Below are 27622 nucleotides of genomic sequence, written 5' to 3'. Positions count from 1 at the left end.
CTCGATGGACTTGAATTTGAGCAAATTCCAGGAGATAGTGAAGGACAGAGGAGCTTGACATGCTGCAGACCACAGGGTCACAAAGAGTCGGACATGACTGAACAAACAACAACAAGACCAATGAACTAGAATGGAAAACCCAGAATAAATCTCATATACATGGACAAATATTTTTTGTAATGTCAAGATCATTCATTGGGCAAAGGACAGTCTTTTCCAAAAAATGGTTTTGGGAAAACTGGATATCCATAAGCTAAAGAATGAAGTTGGACCCTTATCTTACATTATATGGCAAAATTAATTTAAAATTGATCAAAGATCTGAGCATAAGAGGTAAAACTATAAAGTTCTTAGAAGATAATGTAGGAGGAAAGCTTCATGACATTGGATTTAGCAATGATTTCTTGGATATGACACTGAAAGCTCAGGCAAAGAAAGAAAAAAAAAATAGATAAACTGGACTACACCAAAATTTAAATCTCTGTTCATCAAAGGATACAATCCCTTGAATGAAAAGGAAATCCACAGGAGAGAAAATATTTGCAAATTGTATATCGTGTAACAGTTTAGCATCCAGAATATATAAAGAACCCCCACAACTCAGTAACAACAACAAACTTGATTTTAAAATATGCAAAATATCTTCTAAAGAAGATATACAAGTGGCCAAAAAGTACTTGAGAAGGCATTCAACATAGCTAATCATTAGGGAAATGTAAATCAGAGCTGTAATGAGATTACCTCACATCCATTCGGGTGGCTACTATAAGAAAATAAAACAAAACAAAATAACAAACATTGACAAGAATGTAGAGAAACTGAAAACTTTGTGCACTGTTAGTGGGAATGTAAAAAGATGCAGCTGCTATGGAAAACAGTATGGCAGTTCCTCAAAATATTAACAGTAGAATTATCGGAAATTCTGTTTCTGGATATGTATATACCCAAAAGAATTGAAAGCCAGACTTCAAAGAGGTATCTGCACACACATGTTCATAGCATTATTCATTATAGCCAAAAGGTGGAAGCATCCCAAGTATACATAGAAGGATGAATTGGTAAACAAAATGCGGTCTATACATGCATTGGACTATTATTCAACCTTTAAAAAGGAGGAAATTCTGACACATGTTACAACATGGATGAATTTTGTTAACACTGTGCTAAATGAACTAAACCAGTCACCAAAGGGCGAATACTGTAGGATTCTAGTTGTATAAGGTTCCGAGAGTAGTCAAATTCATAGCGAAAGAAAGTAGAATGGCGGTCCCCAAGGTCTGGAGGGAGGGAAGAACAGGAAGTTATTGTTTCTGGGGTGCGGAATTTTCATTTTGCAAAATGAAAAGAGATCTGGAGATGGATGGTGGTGATGCCTGCACAACCATGTGACTGTACTGAATGCCACCAAAGAGAGCGCTGGAAATGGTTCAGGTGGTAAATTTCATGTATTATGTATGTTGCCAGAATGAAATAACCTGGATAAGAACATATTCAACCACTCATTCCTTCAATAACTGTCAATATTTCCTGAGGGCCTGTAATGTGCCAAGCTCCTTTTCAGGTGCTGAGACGCAGTGGTGAGACAAATACATGGTCCTGCACTAATGAGAGCTCTGGTCTAATTGGTTGGGGGGAGGGTTGGGCAGGGCGCAGGGAATACACAAGAAAACAGAAGTAGGCAAGGCAGTTTAGATACTGATGAATGCAAGGGAAATGAACAGGGTGATAGGATAGGAATGACTTAGAGGCTGGGGTTTACTTATGATGGGCTGATGAAGCAAAACATATCTGAACGATGACATGTGAGCCAAGATCTGAAAGCGGAAATGAATTAGACATCCAAAGAGCCTGAATAGGGATAAGATGTTGTTCAACTGCTCAGTCATGTCCAACTCTTTGTGACCCCATGGACTTCAGCACACTAGGCTTCCCCATCTGTCACCAACTCCCAGGGCTTACTCAAACTCATGTCCATTGAGTTGGTGATGCCATCTCCAACCATCTCATCCTCTGTCATCCCCTTCTCTTGCCTTCAGTCTTCCCCAGCATCAGGGTCTTTTCCAATGAGTCAGTTCTTTGCATCAGGTGGCCAAAGTATTGGAATTTCAGCTTCAGCATTAGCCCTTCCAGTGAATATTCAGGGTTGATTTCCTTTGGGATTCACTGGTTTGATCTCCTTGTTTGGTCCAAGGGACTCTCAAGAGTCTTCTCCAGCACCACAGCTAGAAGGCATCAGTGCTCAGCCTTTTTTATTGTCCTGCTCTCACATCTGTACACAACTACTGGAAAAAACCATTGCTTTGACTGTACAGACCTTTGTATACAATATGATAAGATAAGCAAGTGCAAAGACATCGTAAAAGGCTTGAGAAATCAGGGAGCACAAGAAAGACCTGGGGCTGGAGCAGAAAGTGAGAACGGGACAGAGTGAGTTTGGAGAGCTGGGCAGTGGCTACATCATGTAAAGCTTTGTTCCCTGGATAAAAGGGTGTTGATTTTATTCTGATGAGAAGCTACAGGACATACCTAAACAGAATAGAGACATGATCTAATTTTTGTTTCAAAGTATGGCAGTAAGAGAGAAAGCATTGAGCCCAGTAAGGAAATGAGAGGCGGTGGTGGCTTAAACCAAGGGGACAGCAGCAGCAGCATTTGTTTTTCAGTCGCTAAGTTGTGTCTGACTCTGTGGCCCCATGAACTGCAGCCCGCCAGGTGTCTCTGTCCTTCAGTATCTCCCGGAGTTTGCTCAAACTCATGTCCATTGAGTCAGTGAGCAGCAGAGATGGAGTGAAGTGGATGGATTTTAGATAGATTTTTGAGTTAAAACACAGAATGGCTGATAGTCTGACAGTGGAAGTTGAGGGAAAGGGAGAAATTAGTCTTTATTTCTAGTTGCTTTTGACATGCGTGGATGCGTGGATGTTGGCATTTACAAGAGAAGAAGCAGAAGACAGTGAAAGAGGCAGCCTGGGCTAGGAGAAGAAGGTTTGGTTTTGCACATGTTGCATTTAATGTGAACATCAGATATCCAAATGGAGATGTCAAATCGGCGTTTATGTACACAAGTTTGGGGTCCAGGAAAATGGCCAGGCCTGGGGAAGTAAACCTGGGAGTCATCAGCGAATAGATGTTTAGAGCCAAATGCCTGGTTGATATTATTCTAGGGAGAGTGTGTGTTCTGAATATTTTACATGGCCGTTTGCCTGGAATGGAGTGTATGATTGAGCCCATTAGAAAGAAAGTCTCACAACCGTTTCCCACTAGAAGCAATTTTTCTCTCCTGGATCAGATGTGCACGTCTGGGTTCTATAACACACTGAGGAAGAGGGAGAACTCGGTTGAGGGGTGTGTGTCTCTTTTTTCCATCCCTTCTTCCAAGATTATATTCATTGAGCAAGTTTTCAGTGAGCTCCAGACGCAAATGAATCGAATTGCTTTCCTCTTCCCACTCTGAACAAAGCCCTGGATGACGATTATGGGAGGCAGATGAGAAAAAGAAGTGTAATTCTTCCCTGTGAAAAGCTTAACTACTCAGAAAGAAAGGAAGTTAGTGAAAGAGTAAAGTAATCATAGGTAAGGCATTATATGGGTTCAGTGCAGGAAAGAGAAACTAGCTACTTTATTCAGAAAAAAACGATGGATGAAGTGAACTAGGTGCGTAAAAAATTGTGGAAGATTTCAGGAGTTCACTTTCAACGGGCCCCGGGGCTGACTCCTTTAACATTAAAGAACTGACCACCAGGGAGCTAGGCACCAGTGCATCTGTTGAGTTCAAAACCTCGCCTTAACAACTGCTATTCGGGACTCGGGAAGTTGGAATCTGGAAGTGGCCAGCACTGGGCAATTATGGAAATTGTCTCTTAATACTGAGAAAAACTGGATACTAGGATGTGGAACACTGAGCCCAGCCACGCCTCATCCCACCCCACGCCCCCTACACACACACACACACACACACACACACACACACACACACACACAGCTTCCTTTCAACACCCAGGAGAATGGATGTGGAATATTGCTGAAGAAATATTTTGCATCCTCACAACCCTTTCTGTCATTTGAAACCAGCCAAAGGTAGAGGAATATCGTCCCCACCTCACTGTAGCCTTTCAAATCTAGCACAAGTTCACCTGCTTGTCAAAACCTATTTCCTGCCCTGAATTCTAGATGAAATAGTCTGAGAAATGTGGTTTTCAGCCTTCTTGCCTCTGAGGTTCAGAGAGGTACCTTAGGAGTGGTTCTCCCCTGGGAGTGAGTTTCTTCCCCTCTCCACTGCCCTGGAGACATTTGGTAATGTTGGAGACTTTTTTGGTTGTCATAGCTGGAGGGTGAATGCTACTGGCAACTGGTGGGTAGAAGCTAGGGAGGTCAATAAACTCAGTACACATGACAGCCCCTCATGACAAAGAATTATCTGGCTCCAAATATCAGTGGTGCTGAGGTTACAGAAAGAGGGTGAAATAGAAATTGACTAAGTCTAACCGTTGTGTCAAACAATGGTGAAGGACCCAGATTAGTTATACAAATAATTAGTCTCAATGGGATTTTTATTTATTTATTTTTAATAAGTATCAATTATGCAGGAGTTGGAGAGGGTCCAGAATTTTTCATGAATGACATGGGGACCAAATTGCATTCTGAAGATGGTGAAGGATTGAATCACTATATGCTGAGACAGGAAAGTGGGTGATAAAAGTCAGGAAGGGGGAAATAACCTAAGGCTTGAAGTTAGGAAAGAAAAGCCATGTTTGCAAGCTGAAAGGAAAATCAGCCTGACTATGGCAGGAAACTGAAATTATGAAGTTTTGAAATAGGTGTTTAAATAGGTGGTATCAGATCGTGAAGAGCTTTGAACATCTGGCTGAGAAGTTTGGACTATAGTGTGGTGGAGTGGAAAGTCTTAGGAACCGGGCAAAAGAATATTGCAGCCTGTCTCCACCTCCTATAGTGAGATCCTGGAAATACTTCTTACCTTTTCCCTATCTAGAGATACTGTGACAGCCATCTGTGGTTTATGTAAGATCAGGATAGTACATGATCCTATTCCTCTTTTGACAATAAGGACTGTAGGAGACTTGTCTCTTCCCCAATTCAAGAAGAAACCAGACAGTTCTACAGCCTACAAGCCAATCTCTCCATGCAACCACGTGCCATGACATCTAGCCTCTTAGTCGACAGCCAGGCAAAATAGTAAATGGAATCACCTTGTTTTTCCCATTTTAGAAATATTTCAGTTTATTTAAATTGTTAAGTAGAATATGAAACCAAGCTATTACCAGAGAATGGACTTAACTGGGGTTTAAGGAGAAGTTTCTACAAAGGATCACAAGAGACTTACAGAAAAAGGAGTAAAGCCCTAATTTTAAACAAATAGAATTCATGTTTCAAACAGATTAGACAAAAATTGATATATACCCCATTTCCCCTTTTTTTTATATTTAGAAAGTACAGATTAAACAAAACGTAGCTGTATCCTTTGTGTATACAATGCAGATTATAATTGTGCAAACAACAAAGCTGTCAGTCTATTACCCCAAAATTCCCGTGTTTGGGGCCAAGGGGTTAGGGTATGTCTATTACTTTACTAAACACACTGAGGTCATCTATATTTGTTTTTATCTCTCTTTCTCTCTCTCTCTCTCTCTTTTTCTTTTTTTTTTTTTTTTGGTTATAGCCATCTTAGACTAAAGTGGTATTTTTTTGTGACTTTGTTTTGCATTTCATTGCATAATAACTAATGTCTGTGAACATCTTTTCATGTGTTTGTTGGCCTTTTGTAAATCTTATTTTGGGGAAATTCTATTCAGTTACTTTGCTCATTTTTTGAGTTATTTGTTGCCTTGTAAGAATTCTTTCTATATATTCTGAACATTAAACCCTTAACAGATACATGATTTGCAAATATTTTCTCCCGTTCTGTGGTTATCTTTTCAGTCTTTCAGTGGTGTCCTTTTGTGCACAAAAGGTTTTCATTTTAACAAAGTCCAGTATATCTATTTATTTCTTTTGTTGCTTTTGCTTTTGGTGTCCATCTAAGAAAACATCGCCAAATCCAAGGTCATGGAAATTTATCCCTCTCTTTCCTTTTAAGAGTTTCATAGTTTTAGCTCCTATATTTAGATCTTTGATGCATTTTGAGTCATACTGTCTTTTGAATTATCTTGCCTTCTGTAGAACTCTGTTCACAAGTTGCCCTACCAACCTCCATGTCCCAACCTCCTCTGACAAGTGTTGCCTGCTCACTACCGTCCCACAATGGTCTATTTAGACCTTCTTTCTCTGGATAGTGCCCCATTCTCCAGATCTTTGTAAAAGTGCCAGCCACCAAAATCTTCTTTCATAGTGCTCCCTTCAAATATCCTGTTCTTTGCTGTTGGCGGTGGAAAAGAACTGAAGTAACTGATGGTTTCTTAGAATTCAGAAGAGCTGATCAGTGGAAGGCTTTGCCCTTTCCAAGATAGATCACATTTTACTAGTGGACATTTTTAATAGACTATTTTTAGAACAGTTTTTGGTCCACAGTAAAATTGAGAGGAAGGTACAGAGATTTCTTACATCCTCCCTGCTCCCACACATGCATCGCCTCCACCATTAGTAACATCCCACACCAGAATGGCACAGGTATTACAATGATGAACCTACATTAGCACATAAAAACCACCCTAAGTCCATAGTTGATGTTAGGGTTCATGCTTGGTGTTATATGGGTTTTGACAAATATGTAATGACATGTATCCACAATTATGGGCTTCTCTGGTGGCCTGCCAATGCAGAAGACATGGGTTCTATCCCTGTGGGCTACGGTCCATGGGGTCACAAAAGAGTTGGACACTAACTTAGTGACTAAACAACGACAACAAATGCACCATTATTGTATCACGTGGAGTAGTTTGCTGCCTTAAAAATTCTCCGTGGTCCACCTATTCCTCTCTGCCTCCCCACCGGCCCCTGTAACCTACTTATCTTTTTATTATCGCCATTGTTTTGCCTTTTCCAGGAGGTCATGTACATGGAATCATGTAGCCTCCTAATGGACCTTCAAAATCCGGTTATTGCCTTATTTCAAGCACAAATCCACAAACTCTTTGAGAAAAGGGATTGTGATTTGTCTTCTCATATGTCCAGGAGGCATTTATTATCTATAGAATGTGTGAATGAATTCCTAGTGATGACATTTCAGTATCTCAGCAATCACAAAATAGGCAATACCTTTGGAAAGAAGATCCCTCTCAGAAGCACTGGTTTATAATGATCATCTAATGGGAAGTTAGCAATGAGAAGAGTCTGGAATCACTTTTGAAAACCTAGGTGATATTTTTCTAACCAAGTCTTGGACTATCCATCAGTCTAAGACACAATGAAACTTTGAGGGACAAGGGCACAAATAGCAACTGCCACTGCAAATGAGATGGTCATTGTGGCTTGTAAACTTTCTACATGATTTCCTGTGATATTGCTCATTCGCCCTTAGGCTATCAGGGTGGGTTCAGAACACAGGACTAAAGAACCACTTTTACCTTCATAGGAAAATGAATAATTCTGTCCAAGCACTTCAGAATGTCCTATTCCATGATGATAAGATACATATCTCATTCTTTTCCCTCAGAGAATCCCCTGCTTTCTGTAACATTTCTTCAAAAAATTGTTTTGCGGTTTTTGTGAATACTCAGTATTAGGGTCAATTTAGGAGTTGTTTATTATTGGAATCTTGAAAGAACTAAACATGTCTTTGGTTAGTCAAAGACATTTTGCTTTGGTGATTTAAACACAACAAATTAGAAAAAGCCTTTAATGTTGAAATTATGGGAGATCAAATATTTAATGTTCAGCAGTCAAACAGCAGAGCAATTAATTTACCAGGAATTTTTACATAAGATAACTAACCTCCAAGAGCCATCATTCACGACTAAAAAAAATACCTATTATTTCAAATGTTGGTCAACTCAACCAACAAGCTAATTATTGGAGTGTGTGTGTGTGTGTGTGTGTGTGTGTGTGTGTATGTGAGAGAGAGAGAGAGAGAGAATGTGTGTGTGTGAGAGTTTGTGTGTGTGTGTGTGTGAGAGAGAGTGTGTGTGTGTGTGTAAAATTGCCAACCATTTCCCCCTGAAGAACTGAACATTGCAGAAAAGCATTTGCAATATTGAAAAAAAAGAAATTTTTTTTGCTTATACTTGAGAAAGCAAGTTGTTCTATCTTCTCCTTAGATGGCTTCTGTGTGTGTGTTCTGTTTATTTACTTTGGAGACTGTAAATGGTAGGAGGACAGGACTCATGTCATCCTAGTTTTCCTAGTTTTCCCTAAAGGGAAAGAGGATTGTTGGTGGCTTGGGAGGGAGGGTGGGACAGAGAGGGACTGCTTAGCAAATAATTAAGTAAGAAATAAAGCCTCCTGCTTTCTACAGGCAATAAAAGACTAAAAAATATTGGAAAAGTAAAAAGGATTATTCTCATTTGACATTTCATAAGTCCCACCATAAAATTTGCATGGACAAATATTCTCTAGAGGCTTTGCCTGCCAGGGAAGTGAGACTTGGAGGAACAGGGCTAGGGGATGAAAGTTGCAGAGAATCATTTAACTGCAGAAGAGGTTGGCCTTCATCTGTCCCTCTGACTTGCTCTTCCTTTTGTGTGCATGCATGCACACATACACACACACACTCTCTCTCTCTGTCTTTGCATTTTCCTTCTTTTTCCTCTTTCTCTCAGCTTTTTTTTTAAGTAATTAATTTATTTTAAACTTCTTTTTTTTAATTTTAAATTTTATTTTATTTTTAAACTTTACATAACTGTATTAGTTTTGCCAAATATCAAAATGAATCCGCCACAGGTATACATGTGTTCCCCATCCTGAACCCTCCTCCCTCCTCCCTCCCCATTCCATCCCTCTGGGTCGTCCCAGTGCACCAGCCCCAAGCATCCAGTATCATGCATCAAACCTGGACTGGCGACTCGTTTCATACATGATATTTTACATGTTTCAATGCCATTCTCCCAAATCTTCCCACCCTCTCCCTCTCTCACAGAGTCCATAAGACAGTTCTATACATCAGTGTCTCTTTTGCTGTCTCGTACACAGGGTTATTGTTACCATCTTTCTAAATTCCATATATATGCGTTAGTATACTGTATTGGTGTTTTTCTTTCTGGCTTACTTCACTCTGTATAATAGGCTCCAGTTTCATCCACCTCATTATTCAGCCATTAAAAAGAATACATTTGAATTAGTTCTAATGAGGTGGATGAAGTAATTAATTTATTTTAATTGGAGGATAATTACTTTACAATATTGCGGTGGTTTTTGCCATGCTATGCTATGCTATGCTAAGTCACTTCAGTCGTGTCCAACTCTGTGTGACCCCATAGATGGCAGCCCACCAGGCTCCCCCGTCCCTGGGATTCTCCAGGCAAGAACACTGGAGTGGGTTGCCATTGCCATACATCAACATGAATCAGCCATGGGTGTACATGTATCCCACCATCCTGAACCCCCCCTCCTACCTCCCTCTCCACCCCATCTCTCTGGGTTGTCCCAGAGTACTAGCTTCGAGTGCCCTGATTCATGCATCGGACTTGCACTGGTCATCTATTTTACATATGGTAATATACAGGTTTCAATGCTATTCTCTCAAATCATCCCACCCTTGCCTTCTCCCACATAGTCCAAAAGTCTGTTCTTTATATCTGTGTCTCTTTTGCTGTCTTGCATATAGGATCGTTGTTACTATCTTTCTAAATTCCAGATATATGTGTTAATATACTATATTGGTGTTTCTCTTTCTGACTTACTTCACTCTGTATAATAGCTCCAGTTTCATCCACCTAATTAGAACTGACTCAAATGCATTCTTTTCTATGGCTGAGTAATATTCCATTGTGCATGTGTACCACACTTCCTTATCCATTCGTCTGCTGATGGACATCTAGGTTGCTTCCATGTCCTGGCTACTGTAAACAATGCTGCAGTGAACGTTGGGGTACATGTGTCTCTTTCAATTCTGGTTTCCTCAGTGTGTATGCCCAACAGTGGGGATTGCTGGGTTGTATGGCAGTTCTATTTCCAGTTTTTTTAAGGAATCTCCACACTGTTCTCCATAGTGGCTGTACTAATTTGCTTTCCCACCAAGAGTGTAAGAGGGCTCCTTTTTCTACACACCTTCTCCAGCATTTATTGTTTGTAGACTTTTCGATGGTGGCCATTCTGACTGGTGTGAGATGGTACCTCATTGTGGTTTTGATTTGCATTTCTCTGATAATGAGTGATGCTGAGCATCTTTTCATGTGTCTATTAGCCATCTGTATGTCTTCTTTGGAGAAATGCCTGTTTCGTTCTTTGGCTTTTCTTGATGGGGTTGTTTGTTTTTCTGGTTTTGAGCTGCATGAGCTGCTTGTATATTTTGGAGATTAATTCTTTGTCAGTTGCTTCATTTGCTGTTATTTTCTCCCATTCTGAAAGCTGCCCTCAGCCTGTTTCTTATGCATTGTCTCATTTCTTTGGAAAATATGTACTTGAAGCATGTGAATATTTTTGCATTTAAGAATCAAAGTTGTATTTTTCCCTCAAAAATGTAAAGCAGATCAAATATTTTCTATATCTTTCACTCTGGTCTCTCCCCAAACCCTCTTCACCCCCTGTAGGTTGGTTGTTGGCTGCTGCTTTTACTTATAGCTTCCTTACACACTAGGTAAGTGATACTTAACAGAAAACTCTAACCCTATCCAAGAAATACTAGTGGAGAAAATGTGTGAGAAAAATGTTACTTTGGAATACCTCTCTTTGCTGTTTAATTTGTTTATTCCCTGCCTTATGCCAGAAATTAAGGATCACCCACAAAAATAGGAATAATTTGGAAAGATATAGTAAATTAAAAGCAGATCAGAAGTTGGATAAAAGGAAAAATAAAGATAGAAACCAGGAACAGATCATGTTTTAAACTTGCTCAGATCGGCTCCTCTTTTCCTTTTAGCTGACCAGATGTATTCAAAGAGATTGTAGCAAAGCCCCCTTTGTCAGAGGTAGCGGAGGAGATTATCTTCCTTGGAGAAAAGATTGTCTGGATTTCTGTTTTTTATTTAGTTGTTGTATCAGTAAAGTGAATGAAGCAGTTACCTTTGCTGGGAGAAGGTTCATCAGACACAAAATGAAGAATTAGGGGGCATGAAAGAATGATGTGAGGCCAGAATCAGAAAAAAAAAATAATAAAGAGCTTGCAATCTTTTGACGTCTAGATAGAGTTTGCATGACACGTTATGTCCGAGGAGACTGTTCAGCACGTGCATTCATTTAGTGATTTTTTTTTCCATTTATCTAAATCAGGATTTCTCTACCTCAGCACTACAGGCATTTTGGCTGGATAATTCTTTGTTGTTAGGGAACGTCTTGTGCATTGTAGGATGTTTAGCAGCATCTGTGGCCTCTAAGGACTAAATGCCAAATTGCTCCTCAGGTGTGATGAATAACAGTGTCTCTGAACATTGCTCAAAGTCCCTGACATGGCAAAATTGCCCCTTACTGACCTAAATGTATTCAAACATTCATACCAGGCATCCTGTGAATTGGAGAGATATGTATTTTCTTCCTTCATGGAGCTTGAACTCTTTATTTGCAAAATGAAATACATGAATGTGGACATTAAGTGAATGAGGGAAAGAAAGATTAAATTCAGTTGCTGTGAAGATAAATTAAAAAGACCCACAAAAAGTGTTTAGGGCAAACCTTGGCACATTGTACATGGTCAATCAGTGTTTACCATTAAAAATGTTCATTAATATTACCATGGTTACTGTCAGTATTGATTTAAAGCATGATGGTTTTCAGTGTTTTTTTAATTGCTTTCTCTCTCTTAATCATCACAACTTAGTGGGTCATTGTTGGTGTTGCTCCTATTGTATAGATGAGGAAACAGAGGCTTAGAGAAGAGATGTGTCCCATTGATAGCTGGTAAACAGTAGGCTCAAGACTCAGGTGGCTCTAGTGGTAAAGAAACTGCCTGCCAATGCAGGAGACATAAGAGATGCAGGTTCAATCCCTGGATTGGGAATATCCCCTAGAGAAGGGCATAGCAACCCACTCCAGTATTCTAGCCTGGAGAATCCTATGGATTCTGGGGGGCTATAGTCCATAGGGTTGCAAAGAGTCAACACAACTGTATTTCTGAGTTACTAAAAATTGAGTTACTAAACAGTAGGTTCAAGACTCAGTCTAGTCAAATCCAACGTTTTTCATCTCCTCCACATTGTCTGCTACAAAGAGAACTGGCAGGACTAATGCCATAGAGTAAGGCATCCACGCTGCGTATAACTGTGATCAGCTATGGGCATCTGTCTTTTCTTTCCAAATACAATTCCTCCTAGACCTCCATGTTATACCGTTAGCAAATGAAAATCAAAAGCCAACTTGACACCCTTGTATTTTTTTCTAAAACAATCTAATATTCATCTAAGCCTGTGTTCAGTTCAGTTCAGCCACTCAGTCGTGTCCGACTCTTTGTGACCCCATGGACTGCAGCACGCCAGGCCTCCCTGTCTATCACCAATTCCCAGAGCCTGCTCAAACTCATGTTCATCGAGTCAGTGATGCCATCCAACCATCTCATCCTCTGTCATCTCCTTCTCCTCCTGCTTTCAATCTTTCCCAGAATCAGGGTCTTTTCCAATGACTCAGTTCTTCACATCAGGTGACCAAAGTATTGGAGCTTCAGCTTCAGCTTCAGTCCTTCCAATGAAGATTCAGGACTGATTTCCTTTAGGATTGACTGGTTTGATTTCCTTGCAGTCCAAGGGAAAGAGGAGAGTGAAAAAACTGGCTTAAACCTCAACTTTCAAAGCCTATGTATCCAGTCCTAATCTCTGTTCAGAGTAGCTGCATTAGCAGAGGTATTACGTCTTAAGAGCCATCTGCCCTTTGTGTACACATAGTAGGGGCAGTACAGAACCAAGGTTTCCTATCCTGTGTCAGAAGCACACAGCCTTTCCCAAGAAAACCTTTGGCATACTACAACTATGTCATGGATCTTTCTAAGATCCCCCATTCAAGGTATTGCCATCTGTGCTGATGGTAGTTTCTACATGAGAGATAGAGTTACTGGGCCTTACTGTTCACATGCCCATGTACCAATTTGTTCCCATGGAATACAGCTTCTGCAAAAACCAGTTGGTCATGTGAGACCCTTGACTGCCAATGCTGAGTACTCAACATTGTGAGTTACCAGGGCTGGCTGACAAAGAAGCAAAAGATTGAAGGTTGAGGAATAGAAATCATGAAGTAAAGAACTCGTCATTGTTCCATGAAGATGTGACAAAAATTAGATTTGTTCTGAATGTCAGATTTGGATTTGGGAAAACCTTGACCTTTACCATCAGAGAATCAACAGAGTCACTTCCCCTGTACAGTTAGTGGCTCCCCCCAACCCTCCCACTTTATTACCACCACTCCGCCTCCCTCCACCTACACATACAGACCAGGAAAACATTTACAGCTGGTGAGTATTTTAGCAGTGTGGTTTTAAAAGGTATTTTAAAAATTTTCTAGAGATCATCTTTCTGACATGGATAATGTTACGTGATGGAATGAAGACCTCCAAAGAGCTATTGCTATTAATAAATTGGCTGATAAAATGTCAGAGTGAGCCACTGTTCTAATTCTCAAATAGCGAAGCATTTTGTAAGGATAAAACTTCTCCTACTAATGCACCAGGACCTCCTCTGCCTTGAAGAAAAATATATATTTTTCTGTTTAAAAATTATAATAAAGGAAGGACTAGAAAGAAAAATTAAAATTAAAGAGAAGCAGAAATGAAAATAACACTAGACACCTTTAGTTTAGAAAATTTGGGAGATCTTCCTGGTTATTTAAAATTTTGGGGGTAACAGAACAGTCCCTCCAATGAACAGCCAGGACTGATCTCCTTTAGGATGGACTGGTTGGATCTCCTTGCAGTCCAAGGGACTCTGAACAGTCTTCTCCAACACCACAGTTCAAAAGCATCGGTTCTTCAGTGTTCAGCTTTCTTTATAGTCCAACTCTCACATCCATACATGATCACTGGAAAAACCATAGCCTTGAATAGACAGACCTTTGTTGGCAAAGTAATGTCTCTGTTTTTTAATATGCTGTCTAGGCTGGTCATACTTTCCTTCCAAGGAGTAAGCGTCTTTTAATTTCATGGCTGCAGTCACCATCCACAGTGATTTTGGAGCCCAGAAAAATAGTCAGCTACTGTTTCCACTGTTTCCCCATCTATTTGCCATGAAGTGATGGGACCGGATGCCATGATCTTTGTTTTCTGAATGTTGAGCTTTCAGCCAACTTTTTCACTCTCCTCTTTCACTTTCATCAAGAGGCTCTTTAGTTCTTCTTCACTTTCTGCCATAAGGGTGGTGTCATCTGCATATCTGAGGTTATTGATATTTCTCCCGGCAATAGTATATATCATATATACAGATGGATTATGTCCATCAATCATTTACTTGATGCTTCTAAACACAATCTTAAATTTATATGCATCCCATTCAAGAACTTTCCAAAAAATCATTGTTCCTGGGCTTGAACTGGTAGAAGAGGGAATGACAGGTCTGGGATTTACTTACTCTCTGTCACTGTGGAAAAGCTTGAGCATTTGCAACTGTATGTCAATAAAATTTTTTAAAAAATCTGATGAATATGCTAGTATTTCCCTTTAAGGTAAATATTAGTTTCCTTTCAATTAAAAAAAAAAGACACGAGAAAAACAGTTTCAGTAAGTTATTTATCTGGCTGAGTTTCAAATTTCTTGCCTATAATATGTGAGTGGTGTTAATAGTTAACATTCATTGAATATTGGCCACATTCCAGACCCTCTGCACTGTGCTTTACATTCATTATCTCAGTTAATACTTTCAACAATCCTTTAATGTAGGATTTAATATTATCCCCATTTTCCAGATACAAAACTGAGACTTGGAGGTCAAATGAATTGTTAAAAATCCCTCAACTAATGAATGTCCTAGTAGGGATTCAAGACCAGGTACAACATAATCCAGAGTATAAACTCAACTATGTTCCATAAAGTTAAATAACCCTTCACATATCCAGCAGAGTAGAGTGTCTGTCAAAAATGGTAATAAACCGTGGTTGTGGATTTTAAAATAAAATCTGCCTGTAGGTATCTTTGCTTATGAAAGAGGTTCTCAACTTTGTTGTATGTTCAGATCACAAGGGCTATCTCAAAACAAATCAAAACCAAACCTTTGCTCACATTTCCTCCCATACAAATGAAATCAATATCTTTGGGACCTAGGTATATGTTTTATTTTTATTTTCAGAATCTTTGAGACCTAGGTAGGTGTTTTATTTTGTATTTTTAAAGCTTCTGGAGTTCTGATTCCCAGTAAGATGGAGAAGCACATGCCACCCAATCTCTCCCACTGACTGCAATTATAAAACTTGAACAGATTGCATGAAGCAGCTATTTGAGGGTTCTGAAAAGTAAAAAGTAATAAGAAAAAAAGCAGGTGGATTGGGGAAGAATACCAGAATTCTCAGTCCCACTGAACCATCAAAAGATAAGCCATAAGTTTATCTTTTATTTCTTTCTTTTTTTCACTTAAACTCAAGGTGTCCTGAAACCCAGTGGCACAGACAGAAATATTTCCACAAGAAGCCCTTTATTTCCAGCACAAGAAGAAAAATGGTCTCCCAATATATAGACAGAGTAGGAGAAATCTTGTTTTTATAATATTCTCTTTTCTTTTCTTTTTTTCTATTCTCTTGATCCTCAGGTCCCAGTGACCAGTAGGCACTTTGAATTTAAAGGAGGGGGTCCTTCCTCTCAGGTGAGAAGAACTGTGGTCCCAAGAAGGTAAGGGGAACTCCCCTACTTATTTTTCTCTCTCTGTCCTCTCACTCCTTGGCCCTGGATATGGGTACATAGTAAGAAGTATGTGACAGAGTAGACAAATAAAGCCTCAAAAGACCATAAAGGGTGCCTCAGGAAACTAGCATGTATGGTGGAGATGGCAGAAAGGGAGAAGATCCAGGAAGCAACCCCATAAAAAAGTGTTTTTGTGCCTCTAGTCCCATGAACTCTTCACATAAATTTGATCCTGACCAGCATCTCACAGGTTGTGAGAGCTGACCTATGGGGTGGATTCTTACCCAGGTCCTAGAATGGCCACTGAATGGTGCCCATGTAAGACTGATCTCAGTAGCAGCACAAGGCTTTGAATATGGAAGAGACAAAACTCCTGAAGGCTCTCTGGAGCCAACCAGCTTGTTTGGTAAAATGAATACTTCAAAAATCTCCATAGATTTAAATAATACCCAGAGTCTCATAACCCTCAGAGATGTCCAGGATGAAACCCTGAAGTACTCAGCATGTGAAGAACCAGTAAAATCTCCACTTGCATGGAAAAAGGCAACCAACAAATGTCAACATTGAGGCAATACAGTTGTCAGAATCATTTGATAAAGACTCTAAAGCAAATATGGACAAATAGGACAAATATGCTCCAAGAAGTAAGAGTAAATCCTGTTGAAGTGGCTGGAGGGATAGAATGATAGATTTTTCATTAAGAGTAAAAATTGTAAGGAGAGCTGGTTTCTCAGTCATGTCTGACTCTTTGCAACCCCATGGACTATAGCCTACCAGGCTCCTCTGTCCATGGGATTTTCCAGGCAAGAGTACTGGAGTGGGTTGCCATTTCCTTCTCCAGGGGATCTTCCCAACCCAGGGATCGAACCCAGGTCTCCCACATTACAGGCAGATGCTTTACCATCTGAGCCACCAGGGAAGCCCCCCCCCCAAAAAAAATTGTAAAGAAGAACCAAATATGAATTTGAGATCTAAAAAACAGAATAGTGAAAACAAAAAACCTCATTAGATGAGCTCACTAGTAGAATGAAATGACAAAGGAAAGAGCAGTAAAATGAAGATATAGCAATAGAATTTAACAATTGAGTAAAAAAAAAAATTTACACTAAAATCACTGCAGATGGTGATTGCAGCCATGAAATTAAAAGATGCTTACTCCTTGGAAGGAAAGTTATAACCAACCTAGACAGCATATTAAAAAGCAGAGACATTACTTTGCCAACAAAGGTCCATCTAGTCAAGGCTATGGTTTTACCAGTGGTCATGTATGGATATGAAAGTTGGACTGTGAAAAAAGCTGAGCACTGAAGAATTGATGCTTTTGAACTGTGGTGTTGGAGAAAACTCTTGAGAGTCCCTTGGACTTCAAGGAGATCCAACCAGTCCATCCTAAAGGAGATCAGTCCTGGGTGTTCATTGGAGGGACTGATGTTGAAGCTGAAACTTTGGCTACCTGATGCAGAGAGCTGACTCATTTGAAAAGACCCTGATGCTGGGAAAGATTGAGGGCAGGAGGAGAAGGGACGACAGATGAGAGGGTTGGATGGCATCACTGACTTGATGAACATGGGTTTGAGTGGACTCCAGGAGCTGGTGATGGACAGGGAGGCCTGGCATGCTGCAGTTCATGGGGTTGCAGAGTCGGACACGACTGAGCAACTGAACTGAACTGAAGATGAAGATAATCCCCACCCTCTTCCCCAAAAGAGAAGGTGCAAAATCCTATCCACTGCCACATCCATGTCTTGGAGATATTTATTCCACTTCTAGTTCAGCTGCAATCCCACCTGGATATGTTATAATCTAAAGATTAAATTGCAAAGTTAACAATTGCCAACAAAACTGACAGATGTGTAACTAGTTTGGCCAATAAAGAGAGAGGGAGAGGGAAAAGACCCAAACAACCACCAGCATGCCTTATATAAAATAGCAGAAGGAGAAAGGAGGAAAAGAATTGGTTTCATATGCTAACAAGTGTTGTGAGTTGAAGTGTCCCCTCTAAGAGACAGAACCAAACTGAAAACAACGCCCAGTTGTGGATATGACTGGTGATAGAAGTAAAGTCCAATGCTGTAAAGAACAATACTGCCTAGGAACCTGGAGTGTTAGGTCCATGAATTAAGGTAAATTGGAAGTGGTCAGGGAGAAGGCAATGGCACCCCACTTCAGTACTGTTGCCCGGAAAACCCCATGGATGGAGGAGCCTGGTAGGCTGCAATCCATGGGGTCGCTAAGAGTTGGACACGACTGAGTGACTTCACTTTCACTTTCCACTTTCATGCATTGGAGAAGGAAATGGCAACCCACTCCAGTGTTCTTGCCTGGAGAATCCCATGGACAGAGAAGCCTGGTAGGCTGCAGTCCATGGGGTTGCACAGAGTCGGACACGACTGAAGCGACTTAGTAGTAGTAGGAGGAGGAAGTGGTCAAACAGGAGGCGGCAAGAGTGAACATCGACATTTTAGGAATCAGTGAACTAAAATGGACTGGAAAGACTGAATTTAATACAGATGACCATTATATATACTACTGTGGGCAAGAATCCCTTAGAAGAAATGGAGTAGCCCTCATAGTCAACAAAAGAGTCTGAAATGAGTACTTGGGTGCAATCTCAAAAATGACAGAATGATCTCTGTTGGTTTCCAGGGCAAACCGTTCAATATCACAGTAATCCAAGTCTATGCCTCAACCACTAATTCTGAAGAAGCTGAAGTTGAATGGTTCTATGATGACCTGCAAGACCTTCTAGAACTAACACCAAAAAAAGATGTCCTTTTCATCATAGGGGACTGGAATGCAAAAGTAGGAAGTCAAGAGATACCTAGAGTAACAGGCAAGTTTGGCCTTGGAGTACAAAATGAAGCAGGTCAAAAGCTAATAGAGTTTTGCCAAGAGAATGCACTGGTCATAGCAAACACCTTCTTCCAACAACACAAGAGACGACTCTACACATGGACATCACTAGATGGTCAACAGTGAAATCAGATTGATAATATATTCTTTGTAGCCAAAGATGGAGAAGCTCTATACTGTCAGGAAAAACAAGATCTGGAGCTGACTGTGGCTCAGATCATGAACTCATTATTGCCAAATTCAGACTTAAATTGAAGAAAGTAGGGAAAACCCCTAGACCATTCAGGTATGACCTAAATCAAATCCCTTATGATTATACAGTGGAAGTAAGAAATAGATTTAAGGGACTAGATCTGATAGACAGAGTGCCTGATGAACTATGGATGGAGGTTCATGACATTGTATAGGAGACAGGGATCAAGACCATCCCCATGGAAAAGAAATGCAAAAAGGCAAAATGGTTGTCTGAGGAGGTCTTACAAATAACTGAGAAAAGAAGAGAAGCTAAAGACAAAGGAGAAAAGGAAAAATATGCCCATATGAATGCAAAGTTCCAAAGAATAGCAAGGAGAAATAAGGAAGCCTTCCTCAGTGATCAATGCAAAGAAATAGAGGAAAACAATAGCATGGGAAAGACTAGGGATCTATTCAAGAAAATTAGAGACACCAAGGGAACTTTTCATGCAAAGATGAGCACAATAAAGGACAGAAATGGTATGGACCTAACGGAAGCAGAAGATATTAAGAAGAGGTGGCAAGAATACACAGAACTATACAAAAAAGATCTTCATGACCCAGATAATCATGATGGTGTGATCACTCACCTAGAGCCAGACATCCTAGAATGCGAAGTCAAGGGAACCTTAGGAAGCATCACTACGAACAAAGCTAGTGGAGGTGATGGAATTCCAGCTGAGATATTTCAAATCCCAAAAGATGATGCTATTAAAGTGCTGCACTCAATATGCCAACAAATTTGGAAAACTCATCAGTGGCCACAAGACTGGAAAAGGTCAGTTTTCATTCTAACCTAAAGGAAAAGCAATGCCAAAGAATGTTCAAACTACCACACATTTGCACTCATCTCACACAGTAGCAAAGTAATGCTCAAAATTCTCCGAGCCAGGCTTCAACAGTATGTGAACCGTGAACTTCCAGATGTTCAAGCTGGATTTAGAAAAGGCAGAGGAATCAGAGATAAAATTGCCAATGTCTGTTGGATCATCAAAAAAGCAAGAGAGTTCCAGAAAAACATCTACTTCTGCTTTATTGATTATGCCAAAGCCTTTGACTGTGTGGATCACAACAAACTGGGGAAAATTCTTCAATAGAGGGGAATATCAGACCATCTGATCTGCCTCTTGAGAAATCTGTATGCAGGCCAAGAATTAACAGTTAGAACTGGACATGGAACTGTTCCAAATAGGGAAAGGAGTACGTCAAGGCTGTATATTGTCAACCTGCTGATTTAACTTATATGTGGAGTACATCATGAGAAATGCTGGGCTGGATGAAGCACAAGCTGGAATCAGGATTGCTGGGAGAAATATCAATAACCTCGGATATGCAGATGACACCACCCTTATGGCAGAAAGTGAAGAGGAACTGAAGAGCCTCTTGATGAAAGTGAAAGAGGAGAGTGAAGAAGTTGGCTTAAAGCTCAACATTCAGAAAACTAAGATCATGGCATCTGGTCCCATCACTTCATGAGAAATAGATGGGGAAACAGTGGAAACAGTGACAGACTTTATTTTTTAGGGCTCCAAAATCATTGCAGATGGTGACTGCAGCCATGAAATTAAAAGTCACTTGCTCCTTGGAAGGAAAGTTATGACCAACCTAGACAGCATTTTGAAAAGCAGAGACATTACTTTACCAACAAAGGTCCGTCTGGTTCAAGCATGGTTTTTCCAGTAGTCATGTATGGATATGAGAGTGGGACTAAAAAGAAAGCTGAGCACCAAAGAATTGATGCTTTTGAACTGTGGTGTTAGAGAAGACTCTTGAGAGTCCCTTGGAGAGCAAGAAGATCCAACCAGTCCATCCTAAAGGAAATCCATCCTGAATATTCATTGGAAGGACTGACGTTGAAGCTGAAACTCCAATACTTTGGCCGCCTGATGCGAAGAGCTGACTCCTTGGAAAAGACTTTGATGCTGGGAAAGATCGAAGGCAGGAGGCAAAGGGGATAACAGAGGTTGAGATGGTTGGATTGCATCACTGACTGGATGGACGAGTCTGAGCAAGTTCTGGGAGTTGGTAATGGACAGGGAAGCCTTGGGTGCTGCAGTCAATGGGGTTGCAAAGAGTCAGACATGACTGAACAACTGAACTGACTGAAGAAAAAATTCAAAAAAAACAACAATAGAGAATTAGGAAATTATGTGGCCATACCAAAATACCTAATATTCATGTTATTGGAGTTCCAGAAAGAGGAGAAAGTAAAACACAAAAAAAATATTTGAAGAGAATTTCTGAAAATCCCCTGAATTTTATGAAAGACATCAGCCTACAGATTAAAGAAACTCAGAGAACTCCAAATGGGGGGAAAAAAAACCCCATAGAGACATCCATGCCATGACACATCCATAATCAAACTGCTAAAAACTAAAGACAAAGTATTAAAAGCAGGCAAGGCAACGTTTCAATTGACCATGGACGTCTCATAAGAAACCATGGAAGCAGAAGACAGTGGCATGACATTTTAAAAATGTCATTGATTTTTTCATCAAAAACCATGGCTATCAGAAGAAAGCATGTCATGATATATTTTAAATGCCAAAAGAAAAGGACTATTGATTCAGAATTTTATATTCAGCAAAGATAATCTTGAGGAATGAAGGAAAACAAAAGGTAGTCTCTGAGGGAAAACTATGAAAATTCTTAACCAGCAGCTCTATCCCCTCAAACCACAAATGAAAACCCCACAAAAGACAAAAACCAAACAAACCCAAGACTCCTAAAAGAAAGCTCAGACAGATATTTGTAAAATTTCGGATGGAAGTTTGTAAAAATGAAGGAAGAGCCATAGAAATGTTAGGTATATAGGGAAATGTAGTAGACTACACTTACTTCATTCTTTAAAATATGTGGGATGACTGAGAGCAAAAATTATAATTACATCTGATTGGGTTTCAAAATATGTATATATACTATATAAGACAACTACAATATGAATAGCAGAAGGTGAAGGAATCTATTAATATATATTGATAAAATTTCTATATTCCACTTGAAGTGATAAAATATTGACCCTAAGTAGACTGTAAACTTAAGTATGCTTATTATAATCTCTAGAGAAACCACTGGAAAATAAAAACAAGAACAAAATAACAAGCAACAAAACTATGCAAAGAGATTTATCCAAAAACACAATAGAAGAGTTTAAATGGAATACTTAAAAACATTCAAATAACCCCAAAGAACTCAGGGATGGGGAAGGAAAAGGATGAAAAAAGAATAATATTACAGAAAACAAATAATAAACTGTAGACTTAAATCTAAACACGGCAATAGTTATATTAAATGGAAATACTCTTAGTGCGCCAATTAAAAGACTGAGATTTTAGATTAAAGGGAAGTCCATGACCCATCTATATATACTGTCTACAAGAGATTCACTTTGAATACAATGATAAAAGTGAATTAAAAGTAAAGGATGGCGAAGTTATGCAAACTCTCATCAAAAGAAAACTGTGTAGCTGTATTAATAATCAGAGTAGAGTCGGAGAAAAGAAAACTGTTGAGGATAAAATGGAACTTTACATAATGATAGAACAATTGATTCGCCAAGAAGGCATAAGAGTCCTAAATGTGAATGCATCTTACAGCAGTTTTCAAAACACATGAAGCATAACCTGGAAGAACTGAAAGGAGAAATAGACACATCCACAGTCATAGTTGGAGACTTCGACATATCTCTAAGTAATTGATGAAACAAGTAGACAAACCAAAAAAATCAGCAAGGGAAGCTGGAGAAAACTGAACAGAATAACGTAAAAGTGAGTAATGAAAGAAGAAAAGGCCTTTGGACTATTGCAAACAAATATCACCTACTTCCCAGTTTGTTTTGTACACATACGTCCCTTGTAAAAGTCAAAATCCATGTAGTGCTTTCACTAGAGAACCTTCTACATGAACCCTATCTAAAAGAATTTCCATTCATTCCCCTAAAATATGATTGACCTTAGGCAGGACCCTTCTCCCTTCTGGGCCCTTTTTTACTTCTCTGCAAAGTGAGGGGGTGGGGGCTGCCCCCACTCACCCTAAACTCTTCCCACAGGATCAGACTTTATCCAGGTTTTCTTCCAGCTCTGTGATTTTCCCTATGCTTTTATTTCCAGTGACTTTTTTTCCCCTAGGCAGGTGTTTTCAAATTGTTCTGTACTGATAGAGCCAAAATATCTTTCCATCTTTCTATTGTTTAATTTGCAAAGAAAGTATTAAAGATAAGACAGGGTAGGGAACTGAGTCATTGTCACTCAGCCCAAAGGCTGCGGTCTGGAAATCTCCCCTCAGACAGAAACATTTTGAAACAAAGGTGGAAACCAATATGGAAAAAACAAAAGTAGAACAAGTTCCAACCAAACATATTGCTTTATTTTCTGCTGAAATCTTTTTTCCCCTGTCGTGGAGAAACAGCTTAGGTAGTATTTAACCAAATATTACTTATGTGTGATGAGAAACATGGTTCTATTACATTTAGGAAGTTACATGTTACAAACAAAACCTGACAAACTGTTCCAAGTTTGATAATAGGAGGAGAAATGGAATAAATTAAAAGGTAAACCACATTTTTCTCAGCTTCCTGAAGAGTTTTGTCCAAACAGCTTGAAAAATTGCAAAATATTATTCAGGTTATTTTCAGGCATTCTGCTATTTGCATTGGAGCAAAGCTTATTGAATACTGTATTGTTCTAGTTCTAGGCCCTTTGGAAGGCAAAGAGATGTAAAAGACTTGGTCTCTGTTTTCTAGTTATTGTGAGAGCTTCTTACTGGACTGCCAATTCCAGGAGGGCAGAAAGTACATCTGCTTTGTTTATCACTGTGTAACCGGTTCCTAGCGCAGTCCTGCAAATGGGGTGCTCCAGACTACTTACTTGGTGATCCAAGAACTTGATTATTGAGTTAATCTTGTTTACCTCCTTACTGAGAGAATGCCTCCCTATACAAAAATGGCTGGTGGTTCAGACGGTAAAGAATTTGCCTGCAATGCAAGAGACCTGGTTTCAGTCCCCGGGTTGGGAAGATCCCCTGCAGAAGGGAATGGCAACCCACTCCAGTATTCTTGCCTGGAGAATCACATGGACAGAGGAGCCTGGCGGGCTACAGTCCATGGGGTTGCAAAGAGTCAGACATAACTGACATAACACTTTTATCATATGTATCATTTCAGTTCAGTTCAGTGGCTCAGTCGTGTCCGACTCTTTGCGACCCCATGAATTGCAGCACGCCAGGCCTCCCTGTCCATCACCAACTCCCGGCGTTCACTCAGACTCACGTCCATCAAGTCAGTGATGCCATCCAGCCATCTCATCCTCTGTCATCCCCTTCTCCTCCTGCCCCCAATCCCTCCTAGCATCAGAGTCTTTTCCAATGAGTCAACTCTTCGCATGAGGTGGCCAAAGTACTGGAGTTTCAGCTTTAGCATTATTCCTTCCAAAATACCCAAATATGTGAAGTGTAGCAAACAGATTCATGCACAAAGTTTATCTGCTATATGTATATATGTAACAAACAACAAACAGACTTTTTAGTTTGTTTTTACTCATGTGCAAGTAAAAGTGTTAGTCACTCAGTCATATCTGACTCTTTGTGACCTCTTGAACTGTAGCCCACTAGGCTTCTCTGTCCATGGAATTCTCCAGGCAAGAATACTAGAGTGGGTGGCCATGGACAGAGGAGCCTGGCGGGCTACAGTCCATGGGGTTGCAAAGAGTCAGACATAACTGACATAACACTTTTATCATATGTATCAGTTCAGTTCAGTTCAGTCGCTCAGTCGTGTCTGACTCTTTGCGAGGGCATCTCCAGGGCATCTTTGCAACCCAGGTATTGAACCCAGGTCTCCTGTATTGTAGGTGGATTCTTTACCATCTGAGCTGCCAGGGAAGCCCCGTTTTTACCCATAGAGAGCCCACCTCCCCGAACAACAAGATAGATGAAATTTGTCAGTCTCGTGGCTGTTTTTCTGAGACTCTAATAGTACAATGCTTCTAAAAACCAATCACACAGAGATTTTGTTTAACTGCAAATTCTGATTCAGTAAGTCTGGGGGCAAGGTCTGAGATGTGCATTTGTTACAAACTTCCACTGACTGTTTGTGGAGACAAAGCATGCACTGCCAAACAGAAGTGGTATTCAGGTCCAGGCAGAGAAGTTATAAGGACTGCATCATGTGACCAGGGCAGGGCTATAAACACAGAATTTTTTTATTTGGAAATAGCTATAGAGATTATTGTGATCCACACAGTCAAAGGCTTTGGCATTGTATGCAGGTCAGGAAGCAACAGTTAGAACTGGACATGGAACAACAGACTGGTTCCAAATAGGAAAAGGAGTTAGTCAAGGCTGTATATTGTCACCCTGTTTATTTAACTTATATGCAGAGTACATCATGAGAAACGCTGGACTGGAAGAAACACAAGCTGGAATCAAGATTGCCGGGAGAAATCTCAATAACCTCAGATATGCAGATGACACCACCCTTAAGGCAGAAAGTGAAGAGGAACTCAAAAACCTCTTGATGAAAGTGAAAGAGGAGAGTGACAAAGTTGGCTTAAAGCTCAACATTCAGAAAATGAAGATCATGGCATCCGGTCCCACCACTTCATGGGAAATAGATGGGGAAACAGTGGAAACAGTGTCAGACTTTATTTTTCTGGGCTCCAAACTCACTACAGATGGTGACTGCAGCCATGAAATTAAAAGACACTTACTCCTTGGAAGAAAAGTTATGACCAACCTAGATAGCATATTCAAAAGCAGAGACATTACCTTGCCAACAAAGGTTCGTCTAGTCAAGGCTATGGTTTTTCCTGTGGTCATGTATGGATGTGAGAGTTGGGCTGTGAAGAAGGCTGAGCGCCGAAGAATTGATGCTTTTGAAGTGTGGTGTTGGAGAAGACTCTTGAGAGTCCCTTGGACTGCAAGGAGATCCAACCTGTCCATTCTGAAGGAGATCAGCCCTGGGATTTCTTTGGAAGGAATGCTGCTAAAGCTAAAACTCCAGTACTTTGGCCACCTCATGCGAAGAGTTGACTCATTGGAAAAGACTCTGATGCTGGGAGGGATTGGGGGCAGGAGGAGAAGGGGACGACAGAGGATGAGATGGCTGGATGGCATCACTGACTCCATGGACGTGAGTCTGAGTGAACTCCGGGAGTTGGTGATGGACAGGGAGGCCTGGCATGCTGCGATTCATGGGGTCACAAAGAGTCGGACACGACTGAGCCACTGATCTGATCTGATCTGATAGAGATTATGTTGGAGGTGTGGTATGGAACCTTAGATATAAAGAGGTTGAAAATGACCTTCCTGAAGCCCTCTAGCCAGTTGTGGTTTGTTCCCACTGGGTCTGGGTCTTGGAACTTCTGATTTTAAGCCTTCTGTTCTCTCCACAAGTTAAGGTGTCTACTTTGATTAACAAATTTAAGAGCAGTCACTTTATCTATGTGAGGAAGAGCATGTCCTGCAGAGACCAGGGATGTGGTCTAAGCTTACAGCCTTAGTGTAAATGAATCTTGGGTCTCTGGTAACATAGCTGAGCTACCTTCTTTCTCTGAATCACTGCCCAGGTGGCCTGTGTCTGGTTCCTGCAGCAGGGAGAAAGAAGTGGAATACAGCGCTCAGAGCATCCCACAAAATAACCTTTGCAGCCTGAATCAGGATATATGCCTCACCCCAGCAGCCTGCCTATGAGTGTTTTTGGGACAGGCTAGCTCACGTCCAGGTGGCTAGGTCCTGAGACTGAATTTCTAGGGTCATCTGGACAGTCTGGCTTCCCTATCTCTAACTTGGGAAATGATTGATTGCCTGCTCTGATTTCACAACAGTGACGATGGCTACTTCCTAAATAACACCTTAAAAACTGTTCTTACCTGGTTTTATCTTCATCAGACTGGCCCACGTGGATGAGAATGAATGTCGGAGAGAGCATGGTTATTGAAAATGTAAATAAAATCCACAGTTTCTAAGTTGCTTGGAAGTCACCAGCATTTTTCTTGAAGCATTCCTCTGGAGACTGTTTTCGAGGGAAGAGTCTCATGCTAACTGAATCTCAGGACACCCCCAAAATCTTAATTCTGTTCGCAACATACCCATTATAATTAGATGATGAGCTATGCGTGTCAGCTTGTGAGGGGGGTGGGCGTGTGGAGAAGATAAAACAGGCAGAAAGCATCGGTAGCAGTTAGTGCTTTGAGCTCAAGGAAGCTGCTGGTCTTCTGGCATCACTGCTAAATTTTGGAGGGTCTTAGAAGTCTCTAAGTCCATAGCATCCTCTTATAGTGAGAATCACAGGCTTTCTCCTCAGTGAATGAAAATCTAATAATAAATCTGTATCAACATATTGAAGCCACCTCTTTCTGAGAAACCGAGTCCTTTTCTGGGGACTTTATTTCCGCAAACTCTCCCCTTCCTCCCACACTCCACTACCTTTAACTTTTTGATGGAAAGAGACAAAGCAAAGCCAGCAAGACAAGCACGACTCTTCAGGGTACAACGGAAAGCACATAGGGAGTAAATACACATGTGTCTGAGTTTTGACTCTATCGGTAATTAGCTCTGTGACCTTTAGCAAGTTGCTTAATTTCTCTTATGTTTCCATTTCTGGTTATGAAATAAGTTGAACTAGATTTCAAAATATTTGTTTAGCCCTTAATATCTAGGCTTCTACAGCTTAGTTTCTTTCTAGGA

General features: G+C 40.4%; 1 long non-coding RNA gene across 1 annotated transcript in view; it reads left to right on the top strand.

Moving 5' to 3' along the window:
* Nucleotides 1-27339, top strand: part of LOC123329076 — a 35505-nt gene extending 8166 nt beyond the window's left edge. Inside the window, exons 2-3 of the long non-coding RNA XR_006544224.2 lie at nt 15762-15841; nt 26503-27339. This is a non-coding gene — a long non-coding RNA (uncharacterized LOC123329076). The remainder of the gene's footprint in view (nt 1-15761; nt 15842-26502) is intronic.
* The last annotated feature ends 283 nt before the right edge of the window (nt 27340-27622 follow it).

Source organism: Bubalus bubalis, chromosome 2, assembly GCF_019923935.1.
Source record: "Bubalus bubalis isolate 160015118507 breed Murrah chromosome 2, NDDB_SH_1, whole genome shotgun sequence".
NCBI lineage: Eukaryota > Metazoa > Chordata > Mammalia > Artiodactyla > Bovidae > Bubalus > Bubalus bubalis.
This window is presented reverse-complemented; position numbering and strand designations above follow the sequence as displayed.